Source organism: Zea mays, chromosome 4 (assembly GCF_902167145.1).
Source record: "Zea mays cultivar B73 chromosome 4, Zm-B73-REFERENCE-NAM-5.0, whole genome shotgun sequence".
Classification (NCBI taxonomy): domain Eukaryota; kingdom Viridiplantae; phylum Streptophyta; class Magnoliopsida; order Poales; family Poaceae; genus Zea; species Zea mays.
In genome coordinates, this window is record NC_050099.1 from 109691906 (window position 1) to 109706082 (window position 14177).

Sequence of the window (14177 nt, forward strand, 5' to 3'; positions counted from 1 at the left end):
AGACTATCCGCGCAGAAGTTGCCTAAGGGTGCAGCCGGACTAGCACAACAAGTGCGAAAAAACCGAAGTCTACCGCGAAGACTATCCGCGCAGAAGTCGCCTAAGGGTGCAGCCGGACTAGCACAACAAGTGCGAAAAAACCCGAAGTCTACCGCGAAGACTATCCACGCAGAAGTCGCCTAAGGGTGCAGCCGGACTAGCACAACAAGTGCGAAAAAACCCGAAGTCTACCGCGAAGACTATCCGCGCAGAAGTCGCCTAAGGGTGCAGCCGGACTAGCACAACAAGTGCGAAAAAACCGAAGTTTACCGCGAAGACTATCCGCGCAGAAGCCGCCTAAGGGCGCAGCCGGACTAGTACAACCAAAGCAGAAATGACAGCATCAAACCGCCCGCGCCAAGACCGACTATAATCACACCAGCACAGCATAACACAACATACCAGACAAAGTACACAACGCCTTCGCAGGCACAGGCAAGCGAGGGCACACAACTTCATCGTACAAGCCTTTACACATATACAAGCGAGGGCGCCACACTCTACATCGGCTCAACCTTAGGGATAATTCCCATCTCCCTATAATTAAATAACATTATCCTAAGCTCCTCACCCGCAAAAAGACTTCGCAGTTCCCCTTCCCCTGTACTCGCGGCGGCCGGCAAAGACAACAGTTCCTGCCGACCAGCCCTACTCACACGAAGCCGAGCCCCCTCCTCCGTACTAACCCTACGCTTTGCAACCGCCCTTCGTCGTCGGCGCCCGGTGCTAGGACCTGGCACATCTCGCGCGTCCGCGGCGTGTGGCGAAGCCTCCGCCGCAGCCACGTCCAAGGCCGCAAAATAGTCCAAGTCCTCCTCCGACGACTCCTCAGTCCACTCAAACGAGCTCCCAGAGTCAGTAAAATCAAAAAACTCAGATGCAGATCCACCATATTCATTACCACCTTCCGCGGTCGAAGCCGCCAAAAAGTCAGTAGTAGCGGTTGCGTGCGCAGGCCCAAAATCTTGAACCTGCGCAGCAACCAAAATTCAGCAACATATCCAAAATTCCCCAACCCTATACACCCACTACGCCACCTGCGAAGGCCCTGACGCTACGGGAGCCTCCGCCGTTGGCTCCGCCGCTGCTTCCGCCGTTGTTTCCGCCGCCACCGCCGCGGGATCTTCAGCACTCGGCACAGCAGCTGCGGGGGCATCAGGTGCGCCTTCGGCCACCTTTGGGGGCAGGTCTTCGCCGGCCGCAGCAGATGTGGGGGCATCCGGTGCGTCTTCCGCGGTCTCCGGGGTTGGCTCCAGGGCGACCCCAGACACGGCCTCCGCAGGGGTCGGCTCCGGGTCAGGCAGCGTGCTGTTCAACGCCCCGAAGTCGTCCACCCGCTCGCCACGCGCCGCCTAAGACAAAACACACAAAATTAAGCAAACACACGCACAGCCCACATCCAGCAAACGCCAAACAAACGACAACGTTACCTGAGCCCTCGCAGTCTCGGCCCGCTCCCTGACCACCTCACGACCGTGCGGACCCCACATCCGGTCATAGAGGGCCCCGGCGGATTCCTTCACTACGGGGTCTTCGACCATATAGACATCTCGCTCAAAATCTTCATCTGCCTGGTCGAAGACCTCGAAGTGCCGGCACCCTTCGCGGGAGAGTGCGTTCATCGCCCCCTCGCAGGTGACCAGGGAGGCGTACGACATAAACCCCCCCCCCCACGACAGTGGGGAGTTCCTGCAGCTCCTCCTGCACCCATTCCAGACAGCGAAGCCCGGGCTCTCGGTCCGGCACCTCGAAGTCACCGGTCCGCGCACCCAGCTCACGATATGTATCCATAAGCTGTGTGTGCGTCCGTTCGGCCTCCGCACGCATCGCGGCCTCGGCCCCCTTCACGCGGCTCTCCAGGGCGGTGAGCCGCTCCTGCAGATGTTCGGCGCGCTCCCTGGCAAGATTGCCTTCCGCCCGCGCCAGTCTGGCCTCCGCCTGCGCAGCCTGCTCCTTGGCGACGGCCTCGTTGGCCTCCCTCCTCTCCTCCGCCAGCTGGCGCCAGAGGTCAGCCTTCTCCCTCTCCAGTACGGCCACCTTGTCCGTCAGTTTACGGCACTTGCTGTCGGAGGCCGATTTTTCACGGACAGCGTCAGCACGTTGCGTCCGAAGTCTCTCGACTTCGGCAGACACAGCTGCCGTGAGGGCCCCCGACGCAGTACGGCTGGCGAAGTCAGCCACCTGCAAAGCACACGTAAGGCCGTTGCCCAAAAAAAAGGGGGAGAGAGTATAGCTCAGCGGACCTGACTTAGCACCTCCGTCACCTCCTTCAACCGGCGGGTCGCTGCGCCCGCCTCGTCCCTGACAACCGCGAAGGCCGACACCTCGCCTCCGGCGCCAAGAGCCTCGCCCCTCGCCTTCGGCACTATGGCAGCCGTCGCGATCGCCACGACAGGCGCAACTATAGCAAGTTGGCCTTCGTCCGGCCCTGCAATGTATCAACGAATTAAAAAAACCGAGCCAACGACTTACCACCAAGATAGTCGTCCACATTAATATCGGTGCCGAAGTCGGCAACACGTTTGCCCGACAACGGCAGCGCTCGGGCCGCCTTCGCGACCTCCGCCACTCCGCCGACCGGCGGCACCACCTTCGTCGATTTGGAGCCTCCGGCGCCTGCCGTTGCCTCCGGCGCCTTGCTAGATGCAGAGGCGCCCGACTTCGCCGCCAGCGGCGGCTTGCCTCCGCCGGAGGCCGCAGCCTTCGCAGTCCCCCGCTGCCTTTTCGGCCTAGCTTCATGAAGCCTGACAGCCGCCTGGCGTTTTTGCGCTGCCCCTTGGCGATCCTTGTCCATCACTGCCGACACAACAGCAGCAATATTCCGCCCGTAAGGAAAAACTCTCCATTCACGAACCATGCGAGATGTAAAACAGTCCTCGCCAGCCGCGCAGGGGATAGGAACATTCCTAGGCCAGCAACCCCCGGTAACCCTCAACATCCGAGTCGAAGACTCCCGGAGCTCGGGCGAAGACATCTTTCCCCCCGGGGCCGCGCACGTCCTCATCAACTCTCTAGCAAAACTATCAGACACCCCAAGTCCTCCCATAGCAGTACCTAATTTTCTCTTTTTGGAGGAGGGGGTGGCCGCCGGCGCAGGGTCGTCTCCAGTCTCCACCACCGGCTTCTTTCCACGGCGGTCCGCGTCGTCTTGACCAGGATAGTTGTCGTACGACAATTGATTTAACTCGAAAACCCTGTTCAAACGGTCATTTGACCCGCGGATATCAAAGCTGCGCTGGCCTTCCGTCCTCGGCACGTAACGTCCCACGAGCCGCACCGCCCCATCCTCCGCATCACGCACAAAGGCGGCCGGGTCGCGGTTTCGCAGATTCAGTGCGAAGGCAGGACTTCGCACCACCCTTCCTCCGTGAAAAGGCATCTGGCAAGGGCACACTTCGCCCAACGCCCAGCCATGCGCCAAGGGCCACACCCCGTACGCCACGAACTCTTCAACTAAATCGCGCCCACTGCTCTGACCGGCGGCGCACCGAAGGGCCCCTTCGTCCGCATCCTCCTCTGCCACTTCAAAGGGCGGATACGCTGAGTAATAATGAGAGCACATCTCGGACACGGGGAGTCCCTCATGGCCTTTGACGGTACCCTCAGCAACGTAAAACCAAAATTCATTCCAGTTGCCCCACTTGTTGCGGGTGCACGGAACCAACTCCACTACTTGCATTGTGGTCTTGCCGGTCTTCGGCGTGAATGTGCATGACCCAAACTGAGCAACTTCGTCCCCAATCATCCTCTTCTGCCAGTGCAAACAATAATACTTCGCAAAAACTTCAACCGATGGCTGTCCGCCGTACGAAGTCGTCGCCCAGACATACTTCGACAGCGCCACCACGGCATTCGGTGTCAGCTGATGTATTTGAACGTTGAACCTACGCAGGACTTTGCCAACAAACCGGTGCGCAGGCAAGCGGAGACCGGCGGCGAAGAACGCCTCGAAAATGACCAACTCACCCTCCGGCTCGGGGACTTCCTCCGTCCCCGGAGCACGAGCAACTCCGCCGCCAAAGTAACCCAACCGCTGCATATCTTGAACGCGGGCTCACGTCATCCGCGACACGCCAAAATCAACAGAATCGCCGGCGCGCAACTCCTCCGCCATCAAACTACTCAGCGTCTCCTCAGACGAGGCGGCGGCCGGCGGCGTAGCGGCAGCGGAAGAAGAAGAGGACGGCATCGCTACGTACCGTCGGCGGCGGCGGGCGGTCTGCTTCACTCGAGCCAGATCTCCGGCGAACAAGAGCACGGCGGGCAGACGAGCAGCAAGACGGCGGGCGGCTAGGGTTTTCACAGAGCGCGGAAGGCGAAGTTCAAAAAGCGCCGACCCCCGCCCCCTTTTATAGGCAGGGCGCGGCTCTTCGGGAAACCCGCAATCCGACAGGGCGCGGCGCTTCGGGAAACCCGCAATCCAACAGTACGCCGTCCATCAACGGTCACATCAAAAACCCCCGCGGAACCACTTCGAGCGAGGGCAGCGTCTCCGCCATCTAGCGACGTCTTCGGCACCAGGTGACTTTGTCGAACTGGTCCCTCGGAGGGCAAATGTTGGGGCGAAGGCAAAGGCGCCACCCCTCGCTCGAAGTCTTCGCTGATAACCGCTGGACAGACAGGGACAGAACAGGCAGGGACACCCTTCGCTTGATCGGCACCAGACGAAGACCAGCGACGAAGTCATCCCACAGTGCGGCCTCATCCAGCTCAGAGGCCCACGTGCGTTCCGGCCCATTGTAACGGGCCCTGCGTGGCCGCCGCGAGTTACGGGCCTGATCTGTAAAGGCATCCCTGTAATTACAGTCTGTAACCCCACTTTATGGGAATATTCTGGGGATAACCTAGGTAGCTGAGGGCACATGCGTCCTTAGCACAAGGCGCTGGGCGCTCAGGTACCTATAAATACCCCTGCACAGTGCCCGTGGGAGGGCAGATTAACAGAGCTATTGCCTCCTAGGACGTAACCCTGTTGTCACCACTGTTCACCCTTGTTGGCCCCCTTGCGATTGAGAGCAAGTTCCAACAGGGCTGCCTTCTTCGGACATTGCATCACCCAGTGGCCTTGCTCTCCACAGTGGAAACATGCTCTGTTTCCAACCTGAGCTAGTGCTGCCTGACTGTTCTGCTTGGTTGCTGGGGCAGGAAGACGAGGTGCCTGCTGATTCTGCCTCTGGAACTGACCTCCTCCTGATCGATTGTTCTGACGATTCTGATACTGGTGCTGAGGATACTGCCTTTAGAAATGCTGATGCTGAGGTGGACGCTGGTTCTGCCTGGACTGCTAAGGTTGATTGCCTGAGAAACGAGGACGATTGCTGCTTCCAGGCTGGGGTCCACTGATCTTGCGCTTACGATCCTCCATCTCCTTACGCTTCCTCTCTGTCATGATTGCCCTGTCAATCAAGTGCTGGAATGTCGGGAAGGTGTGATTCATCAGTTGGTACTGAAGAGGGTCAACCAAGCCTCTCAGGAAACGATACTGTCTCTTGGCATCGGTGTTGACATCTTCAGGAGCATAGCGAGACAACTGCAGAAACTTGTCCCGGTACTCACTAACAGACGATGACCCTTGCTTGAGGGCCAGGAACTCCTCCTTCTTCACTGTCATCAGACCTGCAGGAACATGGTACTGACGAAAGCTACCTCTAAACTCTTCCCAGGTGATGGTGTCGGGGTTGGCGTGGGTGGCGAGATAAGACTCCCACCATGACTGAGCTGCTCCTCTCAACAAACGGGGACCATACAGGACTTTCTCCCTGTCGTCACACTGAGCGGTATGCAACTCCCGCTCCACAGTGCGCAGCCAGTCTTCAGCATCCATGGGGTCAGAAGAATGAGCAAACGTTGGTGGATGACCTCTCATGAATTCAGCACGCTTGTCCCTGGGCATCTGAGGCATCTGAGGCTGAGGTGGGGCCTGCTGCTGTTGCTGCTGCTGAATGGCGGCCAGAGTCTGATCGATGGCTTGAACTGCCTGAGTCTGCATCAGGAACATCTGCTCGATGGACATCGGGGGTGGGGGCGGCAGTTGCTGTTGCTAAGGCACCTCATCCTGCTGAGCGGCTTGCTCCTGCTGAGCACGCCTTCCTCCTCTGCGCCTGTTCTCTGACATCTGCAGAATGCAATCACACATCAGAACTGATCTTACAAATCTTACAGCATAAGAAAAGAGTATAGAATTCTCCATAACACTGAACAGATGAGCGTCTTCACTGATGATGAAGACATCCACACTACTGATGCATCTATACCAATACAAGTACCAATTTCTGGTCCCATTACTCGCGCTCGTGCTCGTCAACTCAACCATCAGGTGATTACACTCTTGAGTTCATGTCCATCATATTTAGACCATGGAGACCCGTGCACTCTTGTTTTGCTTAGGAATCAGGGAGAAGACCGAAAGGGAAAAGGATTTGAACATGCTGGATTCGGACTGCAGAAGAACACCAACTTGTGACGGTCACCACGGTCAGATGCGGGCTCGGATTGGAATGTTCAAGCACAACATGGAAAGCTTATCAAGTCTACTTTCATATGGATCCGGAATTATAGTCATATCTGTTCTGAGGCCGCCGTAATCATTGTTTTCTTACCGAGACATTTCCTGCCTTTTCTGCCCATGGTGCTGCGTCACCCTATTTTGGCCCAATGGGTCGTGTATCAAGTTAGGTCCATTAGGGACGCATCCTAGGGTTGCAGCACGACCCCAATACCCTTGTGGTCGTCCTCCCATGTTTATAAACCCCCTAGCCGCCACCAAGAACAGCGGGTTTTGTTTAGATCAAGTTTAGCTCTCGCTACTTGCTTGCAAGCGCGCGTGCTAGTTCAGCCGCCCGTCTTCTTGTCTTCGGAACCCCACCATATTGTAGTTTGATCTTTAAACCTACATTTAGATCTGGTAATTCAGTACTTGTTCTACTTGTTCTTGCTAGTTCTTCGATTGCTTGCAGGACGAGTGCCCTAGTGGCCAGGGTGTCACGCTCCACAAGATCGTGACAGCCATAGGAGGTGGTGTATCGGTTGCTAAGGCGCAGCGTCTTTGGAAGGCTGTAGTCGGGCCGTGAACGTCGTCTCCTCCCCCAATCGAGTTATTCCACACCCTCTCATCGAAAGATCGGGCAATCACCCAACGGGTGCACATCAGTTGGTATCAGAGCAAGGTTTATCGGTGAGAGATTTACTTTTCTTCGCTGTTTTCTTATCTCCTATAGTCCAGAAAAAGCCAAAAAATAGTAGATTAGTTTTACCGCAATCCTATAAACCATTGAGCATTTACTAGTACTACTTAGTTAGGGCTTGTTGAGTTTTTGGTTGCATCGGTTGTGTCGAGTTGCTGGTCTTAGTTTATTCCTTTAGAGTTTTGAGTTCTACCACGTTTTGGTCACCACGAAATCCACCATCACCAAAAACATCTCTGGTTCGTTTTTGCCACCACGGATACATATCATATCCGATTTGGAAGTTTAAATACAATCTGGAAAGCTTATCTTATCTTCTTTCCAACGGATCTGACCTTATCTCAAAATTCGTTCTGAGCGCTCCGCAATCATCGTAGAGATTTCTGGACTTTCTATATTAACAAGATTTGTTAAATCTGATTTAAAGGGGTTGTTAGCAATATCTTTATTGTTTGGGTTGTCATAGTGAAAAAAAAGGGTTTAGGCCCCTGCAAAAAAAAACAGAAGAAGAAGAAAAAAAAAGAATAGAAAAGAAAAAAAAAAGGAAAAGAAGAAGAAGGGGGCTGAATCTCTAAATCTGTTGTTTCTCTTTGTGCTGTGCTAGTTGTTCTTTTTCAGTGACTACCTTTGTGCCTAGGCTCACGTCTCTAGCCTGGTTTAGCCTAGGACCAGCACAGTACCACCGTTGAACGATTATTCAGCTTGCTTTTGTAACTAACGTGGTACTAGTGTATTCCTTGCTTCAGCCCACCTACAACTCTACATATTTCGACTACAGTTTGACAGGTCGTGTTGCTGCGGCACCGATACACTTATTCCACGGTTGCAGACTTGTTGGTTGCTGACCCCTCCTGTTGTGCAAGGTAAGAATTGGTAAGAGCTTGTGTGGCAGGTTGAGAGTGAGCGCCTTGCAGTAGCTACATCCTAATAGTTGTAGAGTTTTTATTCCTTCACGTTTTTTTTCTTGTTGCCTCTGTTCGTCTAACCATGGCAGGATTGGAGGTTGATGATGCTTCTCGTAATATGCCACACTCTCCTCGCACCAAGGGTATCATACAACACTTTGTAAGGCTAGTGAAGACGCACACGGAAGGTCTTGATAATGACATGCAGGTGACGAATGAAAAGATGGGGCAATTGGAGGCCACACAGATCGACACGAACACCAAACTTGCAAATGTGGAAATGACAGTTGCTCATATTGACAAGAGCCTTGTCGCACTCTTGAGGCGGTTTGATGAGATGCATGCTAATATCAATGGTGGGCGTGATGAGGGCGCCGAAGGTAACTGGGATGACTATGTTGCTGATACTGAACAAGATGACCAAGAAGCACCTAATCGCCGGCGACTACGTACTAACCGTAGAGGTATGGGTGGTTTTCACCGACGTGAGGTACATGGTAATGATGATGCTTTTAGTAAGGTTAAATTTAAAATACCTCCTTTTGATGGTAAATATGACCCTGATGCTTACATTACTTGGGAGATTGCGGTTGATCAAAAGTTTGCATGCCATGAATTTCCTGAGAATGCGCGGGTTAGAGCTGCTACTAGTGAGTTTACTGAATTTGCTTCTGTTTGGTGGATAGAACATGGTAAGAAGAATCCTAATAACATGCCACAAACTTGGGATGCGTTGAAACGGGTCATGCGGGCTAGATTTGTTCCTTCTTATTATGCACGTGATATGTTAAACAAGTTGCAACAATTGAGACAGGGTACTAAAAGTGTAGAAGAATATTATCAGGAATTACAAATGGGTATGCTGCGTTGTAACATAGAGGAGGGTGAGGAATCTGCTATGGCTAGATTTTTGGGCGGGTTAAATAGGGAAATTCAGGACATCCTTGCTTATAAAGATTATGCTAATGTAACCCGATTGTTTCATCTTGCTTGCAAAGCTGAAAGGGAAGTGCAGGGACGACGTGCTAGTGCAAGGTCTAATGTTTCTGCAGGAAAATCTACACCATGGCAACAGCGCACGACTACATCCATGACCGGCCGTACACTAGCACCAACTCCCTCGCCAAGTCGACCAGCACCCCCGCCTTCCTCCAGCGACAAACCACGTGCATCTTTCACAAATTCAGCAACCAAATCTGCCCAGAAACCCGCAGGTAGTGCCTCTTCAGTAGCTTCCACAGGTAGAACAAGAGATGTTCTGTGTTATCGATGCAAGGGCTATGGACACGTGCAGCGTTATTGTCCTAATCAGCGTGTTTTGGTGGTAAAAGACGATGGTGGGTATTCCTCTGCTAGTGATTTGGATGAAGCTACACTTGCTTTGCTTGCGGCTGATGATGTAGGCACTAAGGAACCACCCGAAGAACAGATTGGTGCAGATGATGCAGAGCATTATGAGAGCCTCATTGTACAGCGTGTGCTTAGTGCACAAATGGAGAAGGCAGAGCAGAATCAGCGACATACGTTGTTTCAAACAAAGTGTGTCATTAAGGAGCGTTCATGTCGTTTGATCATTGATGGAGGTAGCTGCAACAACTTGGCTAGCAGCGACATGGTGGAGAAGCTTGCACTTACGACCAAACCGCACCCGCATCCATATCACATTCAATGGCTCAACAATAGTGGTAAGGTCAAGGTAACCAAGCTGGTACGAATTAATTTTGCTATTGGTTCATATCGTGATGTTGTTGACTGTGATGTTGTGCCTATGGATGCTTGTAATATTCTGCTAGGTAGACCATGGCAATTTGATTCAGATTGTATGCATCATGGTAGATCAAATCAATATTCTCTCATATACCATGATAAGAAAATTATTTTGCTTCCCATGTCCCCTGAGGCTATTGTGCGTGATGATGTTGCTAAAGCTACCAAAGCTAAAACTGAGAACAACAAGAATATTAAAGTTGTTGGTAATAACAAAGATGGGATAAAATTGAAAGGACATTGCTTGCTTGCAACAAAAACTGATGTTAATGAATTATTTGCTTCCACTACTGTTGCCTACGCCTTGGTATGCAAGGATGCTTTGATTTCAATTCAAGATATGCAGCATTCTTTGCCTCCTGTTATTACTAACATTTTGCAGGAGTATTCTGATGTATTTCCAAGTGAGATACCAGAGGGGCTGCCACCTATACGAGGGATTGAGCACCAAATTGATCTTATTCCTGGTGCATCTTTGCCGAATCGTGCGCCATATAGGACAAATCCAGAGGAAACAAAAGAAATTCAGCGACAAGTGCAAGAACTACTCGACAAAGGTTACGTGCGTGAGTCTCTTAGTCCGTGTGCTGTTCCGGTTATTTTAGTGCCTAAAAAAGATGGAACATGGCGTATGTGTGTTGATTGTAGGGCTATTAATAATATCACGATACGTTATCGACACCCTATTCCACGTTTAGATGATATGCTTGATGAATTGAGTGGTGCCATTGTCTTTTCTAAAGTTGATTTGCGTAGTGGGTACCACCAGATTCGTATGAAATTGGGAGATGAATGGAAAACTGCTTTCAAAACTAAGTTCGGATTGTATGAGTGGTTAGTCATGCCTTTTGGGTTAACTAATGCACCTAGCACTTTCATGAGATTAATGAACGAGGTTTTGCGTGCCTTCATTGGAAAATTTGTGGTAGTATACTTTGATGACATATTAATCTACAGCAAATCTATGGATGAACATGTTGATCACATGCGTGCTGTTTTTAATGCTTTACGAGATGCACGTTTATTTGGTAACCTTGAGAAGTGCACATTTTGCACCGATCGAGTTTCGTTTCTTGGTTATGTTGTGACTCCACAGGGAATTGAGGTTGATCAAGCCAAGGTAGAAGCGATACATGGATGGCCTATGCCAAAGACTATCACACAGGTGCGGAGTTTCCTAGGACTTGCTGGCTTCTATCGCCGTTTTGTGAAGGACTTTAGCACCATTGCTGCACCTTTGAATGAGCTTACGAAGAAGGGAGTGCATTTTAGTTGGGGCAAAGTACAAGAGCACGCTTTCAACGTGCTGAAAGATAAGTTGACACATGCACCTCTCCTCCAACTTCCTGATTTTAATAAGACTTTTGAGCTTGAATGTGATGCTAGTGGAATTGGATTGGGTGGTGTTTTGTTACAAGAAGGCAAACCTGTTGCATATTTTAGTGAAAAATTGAGTGGGTCTGTTCTAAATTATTCTACTTATGATAAGGAATTATATGCTCTTGTGCGAACATTAGAAACATGGCAGCATTATTTGTGGCCCAAAGAGTTTGTTATTCATTCTGATCATGAATCTTTGAAACATATTCGTAGTCAAGGAAAACTGAACCGTAGACATGCTAAGTGGGTTGAATTTATCGAATCGTTTCCTTATGTTATTAAGCACAAGAAAGGAAAAGAGAATATCATTGCTGACGCTTTGTCTAGGAGATATACTTTGCTGAATCAACTTGACTACAAAATCTTTGGATTAGAGACGATTAAAGACCAATATGTTCATGATGCTGATTTTAAAGATGTGTTGCTGCATTGTAAAGATGGGAAAGGATGGAACAAATATATCGTTAGTGATGGGTTTGTGTTTAGAGCTAACAAGCTATGCATTCCAGCTAGCTCCGTTCGTTTGTTGTTGTTACAGGAAGCACATGGAGGTGGCTTAATGGGACATTTTGGAGCAAAGAAAACGGAGGACATACTTGCTGGTCATTTCTTTTGGCCCAAGATGAGAAGAGATGTGGTGAGATTGGTTGCTCGTTGCACGACATGCCAAAAGGCGAAGTCACGGTTAAATCCACACGGTTTGTATTTGCCTCTACCCGTTCCTAGTGCTCCTTGGGAAGATATTTCTATGGATTTTGTGCTGGGATTGCCTAGGACTAGGAAGGGACGTGATAGTGTGTTTGTGGTTATTGATAGATTTTCTAAGATGGCACATTTCATACCATGTCATAAAACTGACGATGCTACTCATATTGCTGATTTGTTCTTTCGTGAAATTGTTCGCTTGCATGGTGTGCCCAACACAATCGTTTCTGATCGTGATGCTAAATTTCTTAGTCATTTTTGGAGGACTTTGTGGGCAAAATTGGGGACTAAGCTTTTATTTTCTACTACATGTCATCCTCAAACTGATGGTCAAACTGAAGTTGTGAATAGAACTTTGTCTACTATGTTAAGGGCAGTTCTAAAGAAGAATATTAAGATGTGGGAGGACTGTTTGCCTCATATTGAATTTGCTTATAATCGATCATTGCATTCTACTACAAAGATGTGCCCATTTCAGATTGTATATGGTTTGTTACCTCGTGCTCCTATTGATTTAATGCCTTTGCCATCTTCTGAAAAACTAAATTTTGATGCTACTAGGCGTGCTGAATTGATGTTAAAACTGCACGAAACTACTAAAGAAAACATAGAGCGTATGAATGCTAGATATAAGTTTGCTAGTGATAAAGGTAGAAAGGAAATAAATTTTGAACCTGGAGATTTAGTTTGGTTGCATTTGAGAAAGGAAAGGTTTCCTGAATTACGAAAATCTAAATTGTTGCCTCGAGCCGATGGACCGTTTAAAGTGCTAGAGAAAATTAACGACAATGCATATAGGCTAGATCTGCCTGCAGACTTTGGGGTTAGCCCCACATTTAACATTGCAGATTTAAAGCCCTACTTGGGAGAGGAAGTTGAGCTTGAGTCGAGGACGACTCAAATGCAAGAAGGGGAGAATGATGAAGACATCCACACTACTGATGCATCTATACCAATACAAGTACCAATTTCTGGTCCCATTACTCGCGCTCGTGCTCGTCAACTCAACCATCAGGTGATTACACTCTTGAGTTCATGTCCATCATATTTAGACCATGGAGACCCGTGCACTCTTGTTTTGCTTAGGAATCAGGGAGAAGACCGAAAGGGAAAAGGATTTGAACATGCTGGATTCGGACTGCAGAAGAACACCAACTTGTGACGGTCACCACGGTCAGATGCGGGCTCGGATTGGAATGTTCAAGCACAACATGGAAAGCTTATCAAGTCTACTTTCATATGGATCCGGAATTATAGTCATATCTGTTCTGAGGCCGCCGTAATCATTGTTTTCTTACCGAGACATTTCCTGCCTTTTCTGCCCATGGTGCTGCGTCACCCTATTTTGGCCCAATGGGTCGTGTATCAAGTTAGGTCCATTAGGGACGCATCCTAGGGTTGCAGCACGACCCCAATACCCTTGTGGTCGTCCTCCCATGTTTATAAACCCCCTAGCCGCCACCAAGAACAGCGGGTTTTGTTTAGATCAAGTTTAGCTCTCGCTACTTGCTTGCAAGCGCGCGTGCTAGTTCAGCCGCCCGTCTTCTTGTCTTCGGAACCCCACCATATTGTAGTTTGATCTTTAAACCTACATTTAGATCTGGTAATTCAGTACTTGTTCTACTTGTTCTTGCTAGTTCTTCGATTGCTTGCAGGACGAGTGCCCTAGTGGCCAGGGTGTCACGCTCCACAAGATCGTGACAGCCATAGGAGGTGGTGTATCGGTTGCTAAGGCGCAGCGTCTTTGGAAGGCTGTAGTCGGGCCGTGAACGTCGTCTCCTCCCCCAATCGAGTTATTCCACACCCTCTCATCGAAAGATCGGGCAATCACCCAACGGGTGCACATCAACTGATCTCCAACACAGACCAACACAGCTTCTCAGATAAAGAGGAAAGTGGAGTAAAAGGCTTCCCAACTAGATGACTAACTCCATTAACATAACAGGTAAGCCAAAATGCAGGGGATACCCTCACTCTGGTGACCTATTCTATCTCTGAGCGAGACTCAGCTGAGGCGGCCATGCAAGATGCTGCACAGCGTGCGCTTTCGCACTACTGCTCGGTTCTCGGTGGGGTAGCTGATGGTCTCAACCTGAAGTATTACCCCCGCCGTCCATCTGGCAGCACAGGAGGCGTGATTGTTTCACCTGTCGGTGAGGACAATCCTAGGTTGAGCAGCACAGTCAACCTAGCCGTC